This window comes from Ctenocephalides felis, unplaced genomic scaffold (assembly GCF_003426905.1).
Source record: "Ctenocephalides felis isolate EL2017-DRISC unplaced genomic scaffold, ASM342690v1 CF-g0.4_SCAFFOLD_03571, whole genome shotgun sequence".
Lineage (NCBI taxonomy): Eukaryota > Metazoa > Arthropoda > Insecta > Siphonaptera > Pulicidae > Ctenocephalides > Ctenocephalides felis.
Genome location: NW_020539725.1, coordinates 44,754,990 through 44,772,167, shown reverse-complemented (window position 1 = coordinate 44,772,167; position 17,178 = coordinate 44,754,990). Strand labels below are relative to the sequence as shown.

The 17,178-nt window shown below is 28.6% G+C and overlaps 1 protein-coding gene across 3 annotated transcripts in view; it reads right to left on the bottom strand.

The window, feature by feature from the left end:
* Positions 1-17,178, bottom strand: part of LOC113384414 (beta-1,4-glucuronyltransferase 1-like) — a 129,552-nt gene that overhangs the window by 69,496 nt on the left and 42,878 nt on the right. The gene's annotated exons all lie outside the window — the stretch shown is intronic.

Below are 17,178 nucleotides of genomic sequence, written 5' to 3'. Positions count from 1 at the left end.
GAACTATAAACAAAAATAGACGATTAAGTACAAAACGGAAAATTACGGCTAGTTATACTGAGGAATAATAAAGCAATGGAAAACTTATTCTTGAACTTTCAGTAGAATATTAATTCTTTGTTATGGATTTCTTTGCAAGAACTAGAAGCATTCGTATTTAATATTTAATCAATGCACACTATTTTTATAATCCCAGCACGATTACTATATATATTATAGATATTTTTGTAATTATTGTATTTTACATTTAATGTTATAATAATTAGAATAAAATGTATATGGAATATCTTATTTGACTCAAATTTACCAAATAATTAATTAAGTTAAATCTTGCGGAGTGACACTTGAACACATAACCTGTGCCAAAAACTTTACGTACATTTATTAATATTCTAATGATTATTAAATTTTACCGTCCAAATTGCAATATTTCGTGATTTTGTATAATTTTTTTTCATTAAGTACACATTTATGTTAAATCAATACTATTGCCAAATATTATATAGATTCTGTTGAAAATCACGGAAATAAGCGACATAATTTTATACAGAATTCTGATTTTTCCATGCTTTTCTAGAAGTAATGAAAAAATCCATGGATTTTATTTAAATTAAGTTTGAGATGGTTTAATTTTGTTTCAGAATTGAGAATTAAATATTTAAATTCTTTATAACTATGAATTAAATTAAATGCAATTATACATCCAACCCAAAAGCTACCACATTTTTCATACATTTTGAAAATGCTCGATTAAGACAAAGTCCGAGTTAAATATATATATATATATATATATATATAAATATATATATATATACATATATTAGAGTGGTCCTTAATAAGGACATTTTCGAATTTCCTTGCTCCCAGGGGCTCAAATGGTATTCTCAGGGGCTCAAAATCAATTCTCTGAAAGTTTTAGCTCTTAATATTAACTTTTAGATAGTGCGCAATTCAATCCAAGTTTTGTATGGAAATAGCATGAAAAAATCTTCAAAAATTTTAAAAATATTTTTATATATAATTTAGCGAACAAATGAATGAGTTTTATTCAAAATTTGTCGCTAAGTTATACCTAAAAAATCTTTTTTTTTTAATTTTCAAAATTTTTTCCATGCTATTTCCATACAAAGTTTGATTGAATAAATCGAATTTAACGAAAGACTTAACACATAACTTTGTGGCAAATATTGATCAATACTGAGTAATATAAATAAATTGTAGATTTCAAAAATGATTATTTTTATACGTCATGTTTTTATTTAATTCGGGACCGATTATTTTATCAGATGATTCTCGTGGAATAAACCCAAGTGATAAAATAAAAATGCATTCCGCAAATTTAGTTTCCGAATTCACGTTCCGCTTGGTTGAGGCGCGGCGCGAAATTCTCGAGTTCATTTGAAATACAAAAAGCTTTTATTACTTGAACATACTGAATTATTCAATAAGATTCCACTACTTTAACATCAATTTATTCATTCATGACCAACTTTGTACTTTAAACAAGTAAAATTTAAACATAGAAGAATATTCAATTAGTTGTAAGTAATATATACACACATATATACATAACATCATTTTCATATCATAATTGTTATATCGCAATTAATATTACCCAATTTAGATCAATATTTTGATCAAATATGGTCGAAAATATATTATCAATCGATTAAAAACTTAATCAGAAATAAATGACCGAAATGATAAAAATTCCAGATAAACTCATAAGATTTATCTATTTCCTCATTCAATTTACTCACCAATTTCATTATTACTACTATAACAGTTTTCATTGCGATAGATTTCAGTTTATGTATGTCATTAAATTTCGAAATTGATTTACTCTATAAAATAGATTAAGTAAATATGTATTTATAATTAGATAAAAAAAAGTGAAACTCACATATTAATTTTTTTTTTTGATAATTTTTGGATGTCGTATGAAAATGCATTGAAGTTAAAAATAATAAGCTACAGAAATAAAAAAAATCTAAATTCTGCCGAGATATATTCAAAAGTGGATAAATAGTTATTTTTACTGATAAGTGCTGCTTACACCTAGTTTGATTTGTACTATAGACAAGCCAATCAACTATGCGAAAGCGCAACTATTTTCATATTTAATTCAATTTGCACTTTAAAACACCATTAACAAAAGGCAACATTGTATAATTAATTACAAATTTTAATTGTACAATAAAAATCTGAATTAATCTGATGCAATTTTATCTGAATCATGCTTTTCTAATATCCGACGTTCAGCGTTATGCCATTGACAAATATTTGTAACGGTAATAACTGGTTTGCGCAAATCAAATATTCCTAACAACGAATTATCAAGACTGGTTTACTAGAACCTACTGCATTAGCGCAATCTTCAAGAAAGTTCTCTAGAACCAGATGAAAGATAATAATAATTGTAATTGTATTGAATATCAACTCTATCATATTTATCTGAACACACAATAAAACTTAATAACTATATGTTTATTGAAATAAATGACATCAATTTATTTTTATTCTGTGTCAATGTTTTTGTAATATGTAAAAGACCGTTAGTTTTGAAAGTGAATTTCAATTACATTGTAAAATATTCTGTCTTCAACCTAAAACAATACTTATTATTATATATGTTTATATTATAAATAAAAATCAATTGAGTCATACAAATTGTAGGTACATGTTTTAATTACTATGTTACAAGATTTAGACAAAAAAAATAGTATTATCAACAAGGTCAGCATGCGCTCACCTTATGTATAAATGTAAACTACCTAAGCAATAAGCAAGGTAAAAAGCTCTCAGCACTTTTGTTTGTTTAAAAAATTAACATATGTCATTTATATGCCTTTTTGCGATATTTTCAAGATTTATCCAATTTAGCATTAAATGTACTTTTTTTTTAAGTATCACTAAATTTGCAATTTATTGTAACAAACTAATTGTGATGTTCAGTATAATAATCGTATATACCATATATATTGTTAATTTTCCACTTTTCTTATTAATAAATTGTTTTACTTAATCCTTAACTAAATTTTACAACACGTTATTTAATTATCATTTAATATCTAGGATATAAAAACCCAATATATTCTACACAGGTGAAAAAATTCCAATGCCATAATATTACCTTTAATTTTATTACATACTAATATCAATCTCTTAATAACAAGTCCTGCAAAAACAGTTATTTTCGTATTCATTATCAATTACGGAATGCCAAAAAAATCTTGCACGCATTATAAAATTTTCTGTACATATTCGACTGAAAATATGATAATCTATATATATATATATATATATATATATATATATATATATATATATATATTCAATAGATAAGTCCTGGATTTTTTCAATATATTGATTGTTTCTTTTCCGAACAGTAAATCCAATAATAAAAAACAATTTGTTTTTTGAAGATGTTTAATACGACGTTTCGGAACTAGGTACGTTCCATCATCAGGTTTATTCTGTAATAATTTATATATCCATATCACTAATTAGTGATATGGATATATAAATTATTACAGAATAAACCTGATGATGGAACGTACCTAGTTCCGAAACGTCGTATTAAACATCTTCAAAAAACAAATTGTTTTTTATTATTGGATTTACTGTTCGGAAAAGAAACAATCAATATATATATATATATATATATATATATATATATATATATATTATCATGAAGAGCGTGTAAGTAAACATAGCTCAAATACACAATAGATTGTTTATGTAAAAATAAAAAGATTAGATAAATTAATCGAATCTAAAACGTGTATATATGATAACTTTTAATACGACGTAAATCATTGCTTCATGTTTTCTAATTTAATATTAATATTAACTATTTTTTTAAATGTTATATAAATCATGTAAGACGCTACAATAAAGAAATAATTCAGGTAAAATGGAAAGTGAAATTGATTTATAAGTAGATGGCATATAGATTTATTACCTTGTGGATTAAGTCACAGTAAATATCAGTTCTTTAAATTAATGAACGTTGCTAAATAAGATTTGAAATAATAAATTGAATAAGTATATTAAATTATAGTTAACGTAAGAAAGTATTCAATCATTTTTATTGAATGGATACGTTAATCGAATTTTTATATATAATATATGTTCTGATTATTAATTTTGCAATTTTACATCGCATTTGCAATTTTTAATATAACCAATTATAGATGTAGATAATTGATTGACCAAAGTAATTAGCAAAACCATTAAAAAGATCGTTCTTTTAATAATCACTACGATATTTGATACCATAGTTGAGAAGAAAAGTAACATTTTAAAATACAAAAATATCCAGAAAATATTCTTAGAAAATTTTTAAATTATAAATTTAGATTGTGTCATATAATGCATTTTCATTTTTTTACAAAAACAAAACAAGATTGGAAAAAGAATAAATAATCTCTGATTTTAACTATAAACTAAAAATCAAAACTAGTGGGGTGGGTGGCATCGTGCCTTAAGGCAAATTGCTGGAACTTCCCGTACCGTAACGAAATGTTCGAGGAATACTGAATGTTTTCAAATAGATTATTATAAATATTGTAACATTGTCTAATATTTATAAGAATTATATAAACTGAATTGCAAAGTTGAAATTATTTGTAAAGTATATTAGAACTATAGTCAGAATTAAAAATAAAATCTGAATTATTTTCGATATACAAAAAATTAAAAAAAAAAAAAGTTGAAACAAATTTTTTTTTCCAAAATTAATTATTTTGTTAAGACAAGCAGAAAGTTCTTTGAATCATTTAAATCGGACGCTTAGTTCTCTTAAAAACTGCCATTTTTTACATATTTAGCTCCGTATCTTCGAAATGGCTAGGCCTGCCTTTGCTAAAAACTAATAAACACTTCTCCCAATCATTACTATTTGAATGTTTTTTAGATCATTCAAATCGGATACTCCGTTCTCTCAAAAAGTCGATTTCTATTTTCTGCACTCTATGCTCCGTATCTCCGAAACGGCTGGACCTGCCTTAGCCAAAAACTAATCAGCTCTTCTCTCTATCAATAGGAATCGAATGTTTTTTGAACCATTCAAATCGGTTGATCCGTGCGCCCGAAAACGTGACTGGAAATTTGTATCCATACATACATAGACACACACACATTCATTTTTTCTAAGGTATGCCAAAATGTTCAGAAACCTTCAAAACGTCGAGAAATGTAAAAATTTTCAATTCCGATTTTCGGCCCATTACAATAACTTACCCTACGGGAAGTTAATAAATATAGGCAGATAAAGCAGGCTAAAGTCAAATTTTTAGCAATACACATAAAGTATCTTTGTTTCACATAATTAAGTTAAGTAAAGTTAAATTGTACATAAAATTAAAAAAATTATATATAAAAAATTACCAGCGCGCAAGACATTCCCTCATGCCAAAGTATACTTGGAAAAGCACGTGTCATTAATCCTTTTTGATGCAAAAAAAACTCAATATTAACACTCAAACGGGCACTAATGTACTAAAAAATTACGCACATAACCACAACTGCTAATACCACGATGCGACAACTGCACTGATAAGGGTAATCACTCCGGATATCTGGAAACACGAGGTCGGTTACAGCAATGGAGTGAATTTAAAAACACCAAAGAACAAATGAGATAGGACCAGTATTCGTTTGTTTATATAAAAAGTACCTAATCATGGAGCGAATTACTTGGTGAGGTTTTTACCGCGCTGCCTGGTCTATGTCCATGCAGACACTGATGTCTGTCAGATCGCGAACTGAACGAAAGAGTGAGGGCCGGCACGCTGTCGGTTAATTACTGACGTATGCGGTGTTATGCGTTCGCCTATGTGACTCACGGATACTAGCTGGTATTGCCCCCAACGGCAGCTCGGACTTCGCCGGCGGAAAGTTCGCTCTCGTTGGGCTAACACTAGAAGCAGCGTAAGGGAAAATATTGAATTGAATAGATTATCCAGGAAAAAACTCCTAGCACTACAACAATAAAACTGAATGTATAAAATATGTATCCATTTTACCACAAGTTGATATTTTTTAAGTTTGGCAAAAGTTGAATATGATGCTTGATAAACTATGATCCTCCTATTAAGTTCCCGTAGGGTAGTTATAGTAATGGGCCGAAAATCGAAAATGCAAATTTTTGCATTTCTCGACGTTTTGAAGGTTTCTGAACATTTTGGCATACCTGAGAAAAAATGGATGTGTGTGTGTGTTTTGTATGTCCGATTTTTTTCGTCCACGTTTTCGGGCGCACGGATCAACCGATTTGAATGGTTTTAAAAACATTCGATTCCTATTGATAGGGAGATGTGCTGATTAGTTTTTGGCAAAGGCAGGTCCAGCCGTTACGGAGATATGGAGCAAAGAGTGCAGAAAATAGAAAGCGAGTTCTTGAGAGAACGAATCAACCGATTTGAATGTTTTAAAAAACATTCGATTCCTATTGATGAGGAGATGTGCTGATTAGTTTTTGGCAAAGGTATGACCAGCGGTTTCGGAGATACAGAGCTAAATGTTAAAAAAATTGCAGTTTTTGAGAGAACTAAGCGTCCGATTTAAATGATTCAAAGAACTTTCTGCTTGTTTCAACAAAATAATTGATTTTGAAAAAAAAAATTTTGTTTCTAATTTTTTTTTTCAAAAAAAATTTTTTGTAATTTTGGATTAAAAATTCAAAAAATCACCCTGGCTAAGCACAGTCTAAGCGCCAGTCTGGTACAAATGTTTACGCAAGTGCGTTTAGACTGTTTATTTACTGGAGCACTTTTCCAATTTTTCAAATTATTGAAAAATGTGAAAATGCCGCCAAGCTAAGCACAGTATAAGTGAAAATGTCGCACAGAATTCTTTGCAAATGCGTTTAGACTGTGACTAAAGGGCGGAGCACTTTTTCAATTTTGTGTAAATTTGGCAACTATTTTTTTTTTTGAAATTTGATTCGAAATGCAATGACGATTGTTAATATTCTGGAGATGATAAATTGATTTATTTATAATTAACTTTCCGTAGGGTAAGTTATAGTAATCGCAAAAAAATCGAAAATGAAAATTTTTATATATCTTTAAGTTTCAAAGATTTCTGAATATGTTGGCATACCTTAGAGAAAATTGATGTATGTGTGTGTGTGCGTACATGTGTGTGTGTGTGTTCGGATACAAATTTTCGTCGACGATTTCGGGAACAAGGATGAAGCAATTTGTCAAAGGCAGGTCTAGCCGTTCCGAAGATATGGGGCAAAAAGTGCCAAAAACGGTAACTCAGTTTTTAAGAGAACGGAGCGTCCGATTTGTATAATTCAAAAAACATTTTACTTGTTTGAACAAGATGAACACTTATCAAATTTTCATGAAGATAGGTCTAGCGGTTTGGGAGATCTAGTAAAAAAAAACTAAAAAAAAAACTACCATTTGGCGGTCAACAATAATCATTAGACATATGCATATCAAATTATCAGATATTTTATAGAAATTTTAACAATAAGTATAAGTTTTGTTAACATTCCTATGGGTTCCGTACCAGTGTTTATCCGTTAGACGATGACGCGGCGCTTACGCGTTTCGATATTTAGTCTCTATGCATTTAAAGCAGTACGATTGCTTTGAAAAAAAGTTCAGAATTTCCAAAATATTTAAAACTAAATTTTTCAACAAAAAGTAAGTTTTTGTCAAAAATTTATAGTTTCCCAAAAATTTATTTTTTCAGAGTAATTTTTTTTCAAAAATGTTAATCTTTTTAAAAAAAAATAATTTTTGGTACGGGTTCCAGCAATTTGCCTTAAGGCACGATGCCATGCGCCCCACTAGTATTTAATATGCGATTCGAAAAGAAAGAGTCAAAAATCCTAATTGAGTTTGCGTTCCCTTCACCAAATTTGGCGTAATCAGTCCATAATAAACGGAATTCCACAAAATTTTGGAAATGATAATGCTCCGCTATCTTTGATAATATTTTATGCTATCGGGCATAAAATATTATCAAAGATAGCGGAGCATTATCAATTCCAAAATTTTGTGGAAAATAATCTGCTGTAAAAACAAATACACGATGTCTATATAATTATAACATGAAAATTCTTGCTCTCGTTTCTCGATTTAGTTCAATTTAAAATATTCATTTATATAAAATATTAGTTTTAAAAAAACTAGTCAAAAACAAAGAGTCGCCGAAAGAAAAGAAAGTTGAGCTTAATCTCTAGAATGCTTAACCGGACAAAAACGTCTGGAAAAACAGGACGGATGCCAAAAGCCTATGGGAGGAAGGAATATACTATTTTACGGCCATACGTGTCCGAGATTTAACCGTGTGATCTCAAGTGATGTTAAAAGTAACCAATAGTGACCAACATTTAACCTGAATTTAGTATGTGCCCTACTCTTTACAATTAGAATTAAAAATAATAGTTGTAAGAAGTTCCCAAGCGCTCATTGTCTATTAAATTTATAAATTGAAATTTTAACCAATTTCACTCATATATCAAGAACTAATCGTTGAAATAATGTTTAGACTGACACCTTGAGATTGGTCGCATGAGAATTCTACCTTAGGCAGAATTTTCATTTTACTTAATTATGTTTAAAAAATCTAATTTATTGGTTATAGTAAAATGGAATTGTCGAAGTCAACTGTTTGAAATATTTCGCACATAATGTCTGTTCTTAGAGCTGAGTTATGCTTTATATACTCATACAAGGGTTCACTTGTATTTATTTTTCACATATTTCACTTTCAATTTGTTCAATAATTCCCTGATGATGTATTGATTCATTGCTTCATAGTTTGAATTAAAAATATAAGTTAATAAATGAATGAATTTGTTGATTGTAACTATTAAACGGTATTAAATATTTAAAAACTGTACATGCAAATTAATTTTATTATTACCATTTTTGATCATTTGAACATTTTGATCTGTCTAGACGCGAGGTCAAATGATTGTTTCGTTTTATGAAAATTATATATATGTATATTATATACATATATATAATTTTCATATATACAGTATTTTCATATATACAGTATATAATATATTTGTGTTAGTGTTTGTGTTAGTTAGTGTATGAAAGCTCTCGCAACCTAGATAGCTTAGAGATATATTTTTCATTTCCAGGAAACTGTTCGTTATATCCGATATCCAATTACTACTAATTGAAAAACATGTTCAGTGAATCGAAATTCCTGATCGAAACGAATCATCATAATGAGAAGACAAATTATACCGTAATAACTTTGTGAGCATATTCATTATATGCAGAATTTTTTTAATCAATAAAAAATAATTATTAACAAATTAAAAACAATAGTATAAAATAAAATAATTACGCCCAAAATATTTTGAACTTATCTATGAACTCGTCAACTAGAAGTTTCATCAAAATCAAAATCCAGACGAAGTCTAACTAAGTCCTAAAAACCTCGTGTTGCATCCCAGTTTCAGTGACGAATAACGAAAGTTTCTCAATATCACACAACATAGTTATGATCCTACATTGTAAGAAAGGGCAAGGTTATGGGCAATGGTCATATTATATAGATTGAAGTATTCTTTTCGCCGACCACATATTTTTTTTTTAAATTTACATGAGAATCGCCGTCCAGGTAATATAGTATATTCTATGGTCACATCACTATTGCGTAGTCGTGTTCGGTTAACGAACGAAGAAACGAGGAGCTCTGGTTACTTCTTGTCGGTCGACCTTGACAACCGTCGAGGCGCCGCCGCTGCCATCTCATCGCCGCTTTTTATCCCGCGATACGGTTTTAGACAAAAAAGCAAAACTGTCTGATCAAGACGTTAGTGGTGACGCAGCTAATATTTCTTAGAAGATATTTGCAAATCTCGGTCTGGAATTACCCTTTCATTATAGAAATTGCCGCTATTGAATACTGGTGTGAATTAGTTCAATTTTGAAAATATGTCCGAATATCCAGTAATGATAAAAGTATGTTGACTAATATCTCTCTAATTATAAGATATTCGATATTTAGCCTCAAATTTCTATACAACTGAATTAATTGAGTCGATTTCATCTGAACTATTAGAACTATTATATATTGATAGCATTATAAGCATAAAAAATATCATCTCTCAAGATGAATCGCATTTAAAATATCGATAAAAATAAGGATACATTTGAAGAAAATGGAAATTGAAAGATAATAATATATCATGAAATATTGCAAAATAAAATAACTATTTCAGCACCACTCAAATTAATTTTTATACGTTTTACAGAATTTATGTTTGTAATAAATATCTACTTAGAAATAAATGATCCAAACATTTAATTTGTTTTAATATAAATATTTAAATTTTGGAATCAAACACTAATTTTCTTATTAAATCAACTAGGTAATAACATTTTACCCTCTAAAATATTAACAAAGAGTAATGCGCCGTTTATTATTAATTAAGTTAGTTAATATATTAGAGAGTAAAACTATAATAAGAAAGAAGATCAAATTCTTTTTTTTTATTATATTTTTAACAGCAATCAGAACCTTACGTTCTATGAGCTGTTGGGCTGAAACTTCTCCTTACTTCGTATTTTAAGATGGTAACCCAATGGTTAATCCATCCATATTTGATGATTTTTGTTATTAGAATTAATCTAATAGGGCTGACTTTTTATTGGTGCAGCAATGCCGTGCAAGGGTTATTTTCACTTGGAAACATATTGCTATCTACATTTCCAAATGAAAATCGTTGTCGCTGCTGCCTGACAACAGGCTGCTCGAAGTGGGTATCGAACCTGGGACCTCTGAAACAAGTCCCGTCGCTCTCAACCGCTTAGCTACGGGCGAGCCCAAGGTCAAATTCGTTTCAGATTTTGTGATGGAATAAAATTTGACCTGTGCTATAATTGCAATTTAACATATAAATAATTTTAGCAAATAAACAGAAACTATCATTCTTCGATATTTTAATTTTAAATAACCATGTTATAAGATTTGGTTAACAATTTTGTCAAATAAAATGGTTTTGAGCGTGCATTGATAATTACATTATAAGCAAAATGTGTTAAATGCAATCTGTATATGAATAAAAATATTTTCGTCTCGTTGAAAAATTAACGCCTAGTACAAGGTCGACCAAATAGAAATAAGCATTAGTAAATCAAATTAAATTTAAATGAAATGCAGTGCCCTTTTTGTAACATTAATACAATGATATACAGCATATACTATGCACTGTATTATGTGTAATTGTGTACTGTTTATTAAACTATTTTGCTCTTTTTTTTGGCCTCGTTAGAGCATTTATTATTTCATTTCATTTGCTCCATATTGAAATTCTATCATATTGATTTTACATACTTCTATTCAGTAACTCACTACATATCATTATATGGACTTTGATGTCCTAGGTTCAAAATGTATTACTATGATTGAAAATATATTTAATATTTATACGCCATTTAATACGCATTTATTACATACTAGTCCAGAATGTTGCAATTATGGTCGATGCTTCACCTTTAGATTTGATAAATAAAGGGGTGTTTATCACTTTTAATTGCGTTTGTTAGACAAAATACCAACATTTACTTGGTTTCGCGAATGTAACATATGATTTCTGCGGAAATTAGAGATCCAACAATATCAAAAATTTTTTATACAGAACCAAAATAGATTTTTCCGAAGCTTAAATAATCATAAGTATACACTATTATATTATGACCAGCAGAAAACTGCTCAGTTGGCTGTAAACACCGGAAGACTTATTATCTTCAAATAACACTCGATCTTCATCATAACGGTATGCTTGGACCAGTTCGATCTGTTATCAATTACCACTGATTAATTTTGAAGCGGATCTCGAATGTTTATTATAAATCTCATTTATCTTTACATAACCGACTGTTGTTGTTATCTACGTGGTCTCCGCCTCGCATTCTTACTTTTTATACTCGTTCATCATTGCAAACTAACAACGCGAAAAAATATTCCGAATACCGGTCGCGTTTTTACACCTGTTTAGATCGTAAAATCCCGAGGCTTCGCTAGTGATTCATTTGCACGAAACCAGTTCATAAAAGTCAACGACAGCGAAACATTTTTACTGTTAGGGCATCGTATAAAGTTATTTCTTTGAATGGAATTTAAGCTCTGAACTTGATTCAATATAAAACAACTTGAAAAAGCTTAAGGGGCACAACTAGTGGAACCGCCTAAAAAAGGTGATTTTTGGGAATTTATATTAAAAAACTACTTCATCAATCATTTCAAAATTTTAGCATTATATTTATACATTTTTTAAGAATACATAGTAAAATTTTGGAAGAAAAAAATTAAATATTTTTTAAGTTATCGTCGATCTTCAACGGCGCGACAAAAAAAGGCCCTTCACTGCTGCAGTGACTCGGGCCTTCTACGTGAATGAAATTTAAAAAAAAAATCTCGTCAAACTAGATAATATTGTCTGTAAAATAAACTACGATAAAGAAAAAAAATAAAAAATTGAAAAAAAGACGGCGTTTTTTTAAAAAAAAGGTCGAATTTTACCCAAAATTTTGGTCGTTTTTGGACTGCCAAAATTCGATTTTTGATCCGATCCGAAATCGATAGTTCATTTTACGGAGAACTATATATAGAACATGTAAAAAAAATTGATAGTGATCGGATCATTTGTTTTTGGAGTAATCGGCTGCAGCAATTTCGAAAAATGCTGTTTCGAGAAAAACGCGTTTAAAGATTAAATGATAGTTATACTATATATACTATATATACTTTTTAAATGGCTGTAACTCAAAAACTATTTAAGATATCGATTTAAAATTTTGCTATGTTATTTTTAAAGGTATAACCTATCGAAATATGGAAAAATTGAAAATTCGATTTTTTGAAAATTTCACACTTGTTGTGCCCCTTAAACTCTGAATTATTTCAACTATAACAAATATAATTAAGAAAATATTGCTGAAAATAATAAAATGTAGATTATGGTTTAAATTAAAAGTTAGATTCGTTATAAATCTTTGAGTACGCATATTTATGCAAAGTATTCTGGAACCCATATCTTGAACTAGAAAGAGTAGAAATCTAAAAATTGCTCAGATCTGATTCGAATTCGATCTTTTTATCTAAAGTTTTTTTCTGCTCGACTTTCCTAAGTTGCGATTTAATCAACAACTTAACAACATTTTCGAATTAAGTAAAAGATAATATTGCGGATAGTCAACAAATTGCACACTTTTAAAGTAATCGAAATACTTTTATAATGAAACTGGGCATGCATGAAAATGTTTAAATACTTCATGATTTAAAAAGCAATTACAATTTTTGGATTCAGAAACGAAATAGAAGTGTTGCAAAAGCAAAGCCAATTTTCAAACTAATAAGAATTAGAACAAATAACTAATAATTAATACAAGAGTATACTCAATAGAATTTTAGAAACTGTCATACACATATAGAAAACGACGAAAACAATGTTTATACGAGGTTTGAATTGTACTTGTATCCTAGTTGTTGCAAAGCTGAATCTCTTACCACTGAACTATTGACAAGAGTATTAATTACTAGAGTGCGAATTAATATTTCTTCCAATTGCAAATTACCAAATCAATTATTTAGTGAATATGATTAAATAATATCCGTGATTAAATGTTCATTTACCTTACAGCTTTTTCATATTTGTTACTCTTCTTCTTAGTTTTTAAAACACTTATCATAGTTCCGACGTAATTATATACGAAACAGTTTTCTCATTACTATTATTTTTAACTTTCAATATTCTTCAACAAAGTTAATACAATAAAAAATAAATATATTTCATAATTATCATATAATACCTTGTTCAAGTAATTAAATGACATCAAAACTGAGTACAAAGATAATCGCTACCGGTCCTGTCTAATAACATGCATAGAGCCAGCAAGCTAGAAAATTAGTACTTGGACATTTGCCAACTCTTGTAAACATGTTTGAATTGCTTGTTCTTTGATGCCATGTAATTCTTTCGAACAATTATAACATTAGTAACACTTTAATTGTGGGAAACGCAGTCTGTGTCATTTCGTTGACCCCGGGTATAAATATAAACTGGATAAGTTGATAAGAAAAGAGTATTTTCAACTATATACTTTACATACAATGATCATAATTTAATCCAATGTAATGAGTTAACTCTATAGCCCCATTTAAAAAATATGATGAGAGATTTTCTATGAATTATTAGACCATAACGCCAACATTAGTACTTAAATTTCAACGAATTTTCAATCATATTTTCAAGTAAATATCGCCAGTTGTTTATATGAGTCTGTGGTAAAGTGGTGATGGTGGTGAATATCAAACTCTTGAAAAATCAGAAAGTATTTCTGCTAAACAGATATCTACTGCTACTAAAAAATACCAAAAAAATGTTTTAAAACTTTAACGTACCTCATTCATAGTAAAAGACTAAAGCAGAAAAAATCAGACTTAAGTATTGGGCTCATAGACCTTATAATACATATTACAATAATGTATTATAAGTTCTATGATTGGGTTGCCCAATACAGCATTTCTGTGATAACGTTTTACCTTAATGTCACATAAGATTTTTTAAGAACTACTTTAATTTGCTATACTTATAGCTGTAATATTTCAACCGTGTCAAATTATCAATACAAATTATTAAAATTTGAGATAAATAATAAACAGATAACACGTACAAGAGAAATAAATAACCTTGTGTAAAGCAATTTTAATCATGTTTTTAAAGGTCCATCGAATAGCAGACATTTGTCAAAATGTCGTCAAAATGTTAACCTTACTCATAACATTATTTTAGTTAGTCATCCCGTTCGTGATTGCATTTCTAAAGTTCAACGATTCTTTTCAGTCTCCGTGAATAAGAATTTTGCATAACAATACAAGGCACAAGTCGTTTATATCGAATATCCTAATTGGAAATATAAACAAACGTCACCGCGCTCATGATTTTAAATAAGCTGTCAATTAGCGTGATTCGTATGACATGAGCAATTCAACAATATTTACAGTACTTGGAAATAATACATGTTATAGTAATTTACTTCAAAATTATATGATAAATCGCATAAGGGCCACGTCTTCCAAAGATATTTACTTCATTGTAATTATGTAATTTATTATTTTCGTCGAATATTACATACAATGAATCCATGTTCAAGACAATTCATGAGAATACTCATTCTCTCACAAAACTTTTAGAGCTATATATAAAAATAGGTTCATTAATCTTAGGTAGAGATCAGACAAATGGTGTCTTTGCGATCAAAAGTAAAATATAAATTGAATTTATTTTTTTAAACATTTCTCATTTCTCAAATACATTATTGATGGATTAATAACAACTAGTTTTGAGTTTGGTCAAAGTTTAAAACACTTATTTTCCGGGATGAAAGATTTTGTCTCGAAAGGAGTTACAGTAATCAATTGTGATTCGATAAATTAAGATATATATTAAGACTTTGTTTAACAACAAAATGGTTCAAAAATATATAGAATATCTGAAAAATGCACCCAATTAAAAAAAAATAGAAGAATTTATTGCATTCAACTCACTGAAGCCTTGTGAACTTGAACTTGAAATAAGGTTCAGACAGACAATTGTTATAAAGTGGCATTCTTTGTTCTCTGAACATTTCTTCTTTAATTCAACAAAGGTTATATAATAATAAAACTCAGGAACCGAATTAAATTTTTTATGCCTTTTTAAGAATTGCATTTACCGGATCTTGTTTATAACTTCTCTTTATTATTACAACCAATTAAAATCGACATTGATTTAATTCGCTTTTATTAGTCATGTTTAAAAAAAAAAAAAAAACAATCTAATCGAAGGTTACGCCGAATGTGTAAAATGTTTTATCATCTGTTTCTTTTGAAGATATTAAATCACAACCTTGCGAATGACCTCAAGTAATCTTAACGCTAATTGCATTTATTATTATTACATTAGCTCCGATAGAGGATACAGATTTCGTAATTAACGTAGACTCTGAAATATTTTATTGGGGAAATAAAAAAATCATTTATATCTTATAATTTGCAAATGTAAAGCAATAAGTAGCAAATTACTGTATATCCTGCCATCAAAAGGTATTCAGAGAAAATTTGTAATACAGCAACAAATTAAAGGTTTATGACCCATTAAACGCATATAACAATTTACAAAACACGAAACATTACATTGTGTATATTAACATTATATATCTTATATTACTGAAATAACAAAAAGTAAAAATTATTATGTTTTGTAAGATTTTACAGAAATTTTAATAATATGCAGACGTTTTTCTTTGCCTGTCTTTTCTTTCTAAATTTACTAAATTGTCAGTTATTAATTTTATTTATTATATTTTAAATAAATATTGTATTTTAAATAAATTTTTGGTATTCTAGAAATATTTTTGCGCATATATATATATATATATATATATATAAATATATATACATATATATATATAAATATATATATATATATATATATGCGTGCGTGTGTCTATGCTATTATGTTTTATCAGATAGCTAAATAGGTATATGCAAAATGCTTTACATAACATAAATAGCATATATCGTCAGAATTTTTGAAGAAATTAATGTTTTTCTCACGTCGCGAAATCACGTGAACTTTTGAGTGCTATACACTAATTGAATATTGACGAATGTATATATTGTTCGTAACTGCAAACCACTGTTCTGAAAAAATGCTTAAAAAATATTTTATATAAAAAATCCTTATTGTTAGTTTTTTATAGAGTTATTAGTAAACTTATGATTATTGATACGGAGCAGTCCCATTGCAAAACCAAATATAGGGGAAAGTCCACAAGTACAAATTATTTTACAACAAATATTTTACTTTGCTATCAAAAAATATGATTTTAAACAGTGGCACCTACCGGACATTTCAAAATAACCTGCATTGATCACATATGTAGCCATCTCCAAGAATGTCTGCACATGTGTCTTTAACAAATATTCTTAGATATTGCAAAAAAAGTCACTATTCATCCTCCCTTTTGGCTGGTTCATTCATAAGCTTTTTATTCTTTGACTAGGAAATACGAAAAATGTGGGTATGTAGTGGCCGTTAGCACTCATACAGAATAAAATTAAATAATTGGAATAAATTACGTAAATTCTCTCACAAGAAACATCAATATGTTACTGTCTGGCACTAAGGGACGACTTAGTGTC